Source organism: Lipotes vexillifer, unplaced genomic scaffold, assembly GCF_000442215.2.
Source record: "Lipotes vexillifer unplaced genomic scaffold, Lipotes_vexillifer_v1.1 scaffold988, whole genome shotgun sequence".
Taxonomy (NCBI): Eukaryota; Metazoa; Chordata; class Mammalia; order Artiodactyla; family Lipotidae; genus Lipotes; species Lipotes vexillifer.
In genome coordinates this window covers 1,500,677-1,506,437 of record NW_006797916.1, presented here as the reverse complement: position 1 = coordinate 1,506,437, position 5,761 = coordinate 1,500,677, and positions in this window count along the sequence as shown.

The window sequence follows — 5,761 nt, the reverse complement described above, 5'->3', positions numbered from 1 at the left end:
TCTGTAATAGCCTAAATGGGAAAAGTATCTGAAAAAGAATAGATACGTGTATATGTATAACTGAATCACTTTGCTGTACACCTGAAACTAACACAACATTGTAAATCAACTATACTCAATATAAAATAAAAATTTAAAAAACAACAACAAAGGGCTTCCCTGGTGGTGCAGCGGTTGAGAGTCCGTCTGCCGATGCAGGGGACGCGGGTTTGTGCCCCGGTCCGGGAAGATCCCACATGCCGCGGAGCGGCTGGGCCCATGAGCCATGGCCGCTGAGCCTGCGCATCTGGAGCCTGTGCTCCGCAACGGGAGAGGCGGCAACAGTGAGAGGCCCACGTACCGCAAAACAAAACAAAACAAAACAAAAACAAAAAACAAAAAGCTGAGTCAATGACCCACAGTATAAAATAAATATCCACGAATCCACGCTGATAAAAATAAATTATCTCATAAATAAATTAATGAGGTAGGAAGAAACACCTGTGTGGAAGAATTCCCAACAATTGATGCAGATACTCTGCTCTCAAGGAGGGGAGCCTATCCCATACTCCTTATAGGTGTGGACCGCTCTTAGTGACTTCCTTCCAAAGATGACATGATGGAAAGAGGGGAAAAAGGGCAACTTTCCAGTGGAGACACTTGACATGCACTACCTGAGGCAGGTGACCACGGTCAACATCCACGGTGATCTATCATGCTGATAGTACGTACACTGATATGATGAGAAGAAAATAGCACTTTACCTCTGTGTCTTCCCCAAGCCCACGATCCCAGTCTAAAAGTGAAAAAAGGCCAGATAAATTCTAATAGAGGGACATCCTACAAAATACGGGCCCAGTTCATCAAAAACAAGGAAAGTCTAAGAAACTGTCACAGCCAAGGAGAGCCCAGGAGTTAGGACAGTTAGATGTAACGTGACATCCTGGATGGGATGCTGGGACATGAAAAGAACATTAGGTAAAACTACACTATAGGAATGAACTATGGAGAGTAGTCAATAACAACAATCGATATTTGTTCGTTGATTGTACCAAATGCACCACACAAATGTAAGATGCTAATACTGGGGAAGTGAGTACAGGGCACGTGGGAACTATTTGTACGATCTTCTCAACTTGTCTACAAATCTAAAACTATTCTAAAAATAAATTCTACAGAAGAAAGACATAAACAGAAGGAACAAACAGTAAATAAAAAATAAAATGGCAGAACAAAGCCCTATCATGTCAATATCCACATGAAATGTAATTGGATCAAATATGCCAATTGAAAGAGCCTGGCAGAATGGACATGAAAACACTAAACCATGTCGCCTTTCACAAGCTGACTTCAACCCTCATCAGACAAGGAGGCTGAAAGTAAAAGGATGGAGAAAGATACGCCATGCAAACATGAACTAAAGTCAGAGTGGCTATGTTCATATCAGATATAGACTGCGGAGCAAAGAGATTACCAGGGACAGAGAGAGACATTACATGTTAAATGCACTAAGAAGACAAGGCAATCGTTAATGTATGTGCACCAAACCGCACAGTCGCACTAGAATCCTTCCCCGTTTCTACAAGTCTTTCTAGACTTGTATAGTTGGGTGAGCTTCTCCCTCACCCCCTTTCCCTGGACCCCCCAGAAAAACACAGGAAGCTCTGTGGGAGGAGCTGCCCGTGGCCTCTTGTGTTGAGGGTGAGCACACACCGGCCCTTTGTGCCACATCTCCCCACCGCTTAGACAGCCAGTGTTTCAATCGCCTGTTCCGATTCTCTGTCAGACCATTACTCTGAAGATGAAAGTGTCTTCTCTGGCCTGAAGAAACGGAACTTGACCATACAAACTGGTGCAAACCCTGCTGTTCCAGTTATTTGCTGGCACTCTGAGCGCTTGCATCTACCACTGGGCCTGCAAAGCCCAGGGCAGGGTCAGCATCTGCTCCTAGTGGGACCCATTTGTGGCCACCTGGGGCCATGGGGCATCAATCTGACTTGTCAGCCCTGTGGGAGCCATCGCCAGCTGGGAATCTACCCGCAGCCGTCTGCAGTCTCAGCCTCTCTTGTTGATGGACACAAAGCCTTTGTTGGCACTCTGTGCCTCAGCGGGTGCAGGAGGACCCTGTAGAGATTCAGCCCATCTCTGCATGGCTGCAGTGCCCACATGTCCACTCATTTCATGGGCTGCTGTGGCCACCTTAGGCAAAAGCACCGGGATAGCCATTTGCCAATTCCAATCACCTCTGATCCTGGAAGGGGGTTGTTCTGATGGGTATTGAAATGTCCTAGTTTAATGCACCCCTTAAATTTCCATAGTGATTTGCATGGGACCATCTCCTTAACAGATCAGTTTTCTGTTGACCATCTACCTGATCGTATGGCCAGGCCATTGGCCACCACCCACGAGTCAGTAAAAACTCAAACGCAGAGGCAAACAGCATGCAATTCAGCCCACTGAGCTGATTCGTTTTTACCTTCTTTGATCAGATGGTGACCATCCAAGCAGGATGCTGCCCATTCCCCTGGAACTGCCGTCTGTAAACCAGGCAGCCCTCTGTTGGTCCGTTGAGAGCTGCTTATAGGGCACCGTCCATGCGGTAGTGGCGTCTGGCGGCTCCTCAGGGGTTCCAAAGTCAGTGCAAGGGGGAAACAGACTCCCTGGTCATGGATATTCCTCTGGGAGCATGCACCTGTATAAATAAGTAAATAAAATTTCCATCTTATTGGGGAGCTCTTCCGGTCACTGATCTCCACACTGGCGGTTTCTTTGGCATCACTTAGGATGTTTCAGAATTACTTTATGTCCCAGGGTAAGAGGAGTGATCTCAATCAAAGCCCAATAGCTGACCAATCATCTCAGACAGAAATGTTCCGGTCCAGCATCCCAGTGGTCCCCGCTGGGTGGCGCTCACTGACTTTTACCCTAACGCCCAGTCTGTGCTACACATGAGGCAATAGTTCTTTTGCCTTATAGTTCAATTTGTCCTTACTGCCCTCCAGCGTCTACCGGGCATAATGAAGACGGTAAAATCCGCTTTCGTCCATCAGGCGTCCTATACTATACTATACTATACTATTTCATATTAATAACCTCTGTGGGCTGGACAATCTCATTGACCCCCATTTAGAACTCCCAATCAATGTTGGCTGAAGGGTGGGTTTACACGCCTCCTGTTTTACAGGATTAGGTAGGGGATGCCGTCCCCTACCGTCAGACACAGTACTTATCCCCAGAATACGTTCTGCCACAGCAGATGCAAACACCTCCCCTGCAGTCTGTTCAAGCATTCCAGTTTTCATCCAAAGTTTCACTTCAATCTCATCAACTCTTGCGTTCCTTTCTCCTCCTAAGATCTAACGTTCGCTTCTATTGGGACTTCACCCACAGGTTTTGGAAACACAGGGCATGGGCTCTAGGTCAAGGCGTCCCAGAAATGAGTCACCTCCGAGTTGCCCCCACCTTCCCACGAGCTTCTGAAGATCTAGAACCAAGAGAGGTGCTTTTGCCCACTAAACTCATTTTTATTTTGCCTTAGAAGGTGAGGGCTTCCAAGTTATTCCATTTGTGGGAAGTGTAATTACAGTATCCTGTTGTCGCAAACAGGGTAATAAAATAATCCAGAACCACAGCAAGAATTTTGTTTTGTGTTCTATAATAATTCTGATGTTTTTCTCTTTCAGTTTTAATGCTGTCGTCTAAGTGATCAAACAACATCTCAAATGGGGACCTGATAGAATTATAACTCTTAGGATAGAGTTTTATAAAGGTACCTGCTATAAATGTGAATCTTAATAGTCCCCCACTGCAGTGAGTAATAAAACAGATGCTGGTTGCTGACGGAGCATGCCTGGTGATCTGTGGCTCTGGCCTTGATGCAGGTGACCGTTTTATCAAAGGTATCACCGCTAAATATCATGGGTGGCCATTTATCCTGACTCTCTAACGCCTTCCCCATTTCCAGGCCTCAAAGCCAACACCCGAAACTCCAGCTTTGCCTGGGGTTCTCCAGGCCCACAACCTTCCCCGAGCTGCCTCGGCATCTTGACAGGAAGATAGTGACCATTCGTGGCAATATTACGTACAAATAGAGGGACCGAGGCCTGAGGTGCCTGGACCCACAGGATGGCCTTGCAGCAAGTCCAGGGGATGAGATGGGAGGAGCATTGAAAACGGCTTCTCAGAGTTGCTCAGATGGACAGTGCAGGCGGGACGTGCCCTTCCCTGTCCTCTGCTCAGTTGGTGGTTTGGGGGAGTCCTCGGGATCCCAAGTCTGAAAAGGGGTGCCTGAGGGAGGCCACCCTGACCCCCATCATTCCCAGCCAGGGAATCACTCCCAGGAGTCCTGGCCAGACCCTGAATTTGGGGATATGGCTCAGGTTCCCGGGGAGCCCTGCCAGGGATGGGGCAGCTCCTCAGCCCTGGGTCCCCTGTGGTCTCCAGGCCTGGGGGACCTGGGCTGGGAACTAGGGCCAGACTCCGAGGGTTCGGGTGTAAGTTCAATACTTGGATGTGCCTGGGTCTCACCTGTACTCATGTCCTTGGCCCTACAAATGTTAGAGGTGACCCTGGATCCAAGGATCCCAGGATACAGGCGAGAACACTGAGGCTGAGAGAACACTGAGGCTGGTAAGGAAGCCACCTGAATCTGCACTCAGGCAGCCAGGCTGCGGGACCACGCTCTGGACTGCGGGACCTCAGGCTATCCTAAGGGCAGATCAGAGCCTGCCGGCCCTGGCACACTGGGCTCCCAGCTGAGGCCAACAGGGCAAAGGTGGGAGGGTTCCAGAGGCTGTGGCAGAGGCTGAGGATAGGGCAGCTGGGGTGTAAAATTTGGAGGCGGTAGGAAAGGCGAGGGGAGATGGGCCTTCTTGCGTGTGTGCTGGCCGGGATGCACGGAGGGGAGAGGGCAGGGGCCCAGGTCTCAGTTTTGTTTCTCTTGGGTGGCACTTCTCACTAACAAAGTGGCTCTCATCTAGGGGGGCTTGGAAGTTCCTAACAGACACCAGCACTTTGTGATACTGACTATGTGCCAGGCAAGCTCTAGGTGATTACCTAAGTCAAATCACTTGCCCCTTGCTATGGTCACAATGTCTGTGTGTCCCCACAATTCCTATGTTGGAATCCTAACGCCAGGTGGGATGGTACTGGGTAGGACCTTCGGGAGTTGATTAGGTCACGACAGTGGAGCCCTCAGGGACAGGATTAGAGCCCTTATGAAAGAGATGCCGGGGAGTTCCCGCATCCCTTCCACCGTGTGAGGACCCAGCAGAGGACGGTGGTCTGGGAACCAGGAGCCTGCCCCACCAGAACCCGGCCACGCCGGCACCCGGACCAAGTGGGCACTGATGTCAGGGCTCCGTTTACAAACCACCCAGCCTGTGGTGTTGCGTTGCAGCGCCCCACGGGCCGCGGCAGACTGGGACAGTCCTACAGGAAGGAGTTAGGGCCGAGGGACAGTGGCCGGCAGGACAGACCCATGACCCGAGCTGCCTGTGTGCCCCCCGCTGGGTCTCTGTTGAGCATACTATCCTCACCCTGTTGATCTCGGTCGCAGTGCAGAATTCACATTCCCTTCGTAAATTAACTTAAAACCTTAAGCAGAGCTGGACACAGCTGCGTAGCGAGAGGCAGGTGAGGGGGAAGGCAAAGCCCCGGCCCTCCTCCCCCTCCCCACCAGCGCCGGGAGCCGACCCCCAGCCCTTGTCCTGGAGCCTGAACCGTCTTTGGGGACGGAAGAGGGGTGGCACCACAGGGCCCCAGCCCCGCGGGGCGCGGAACC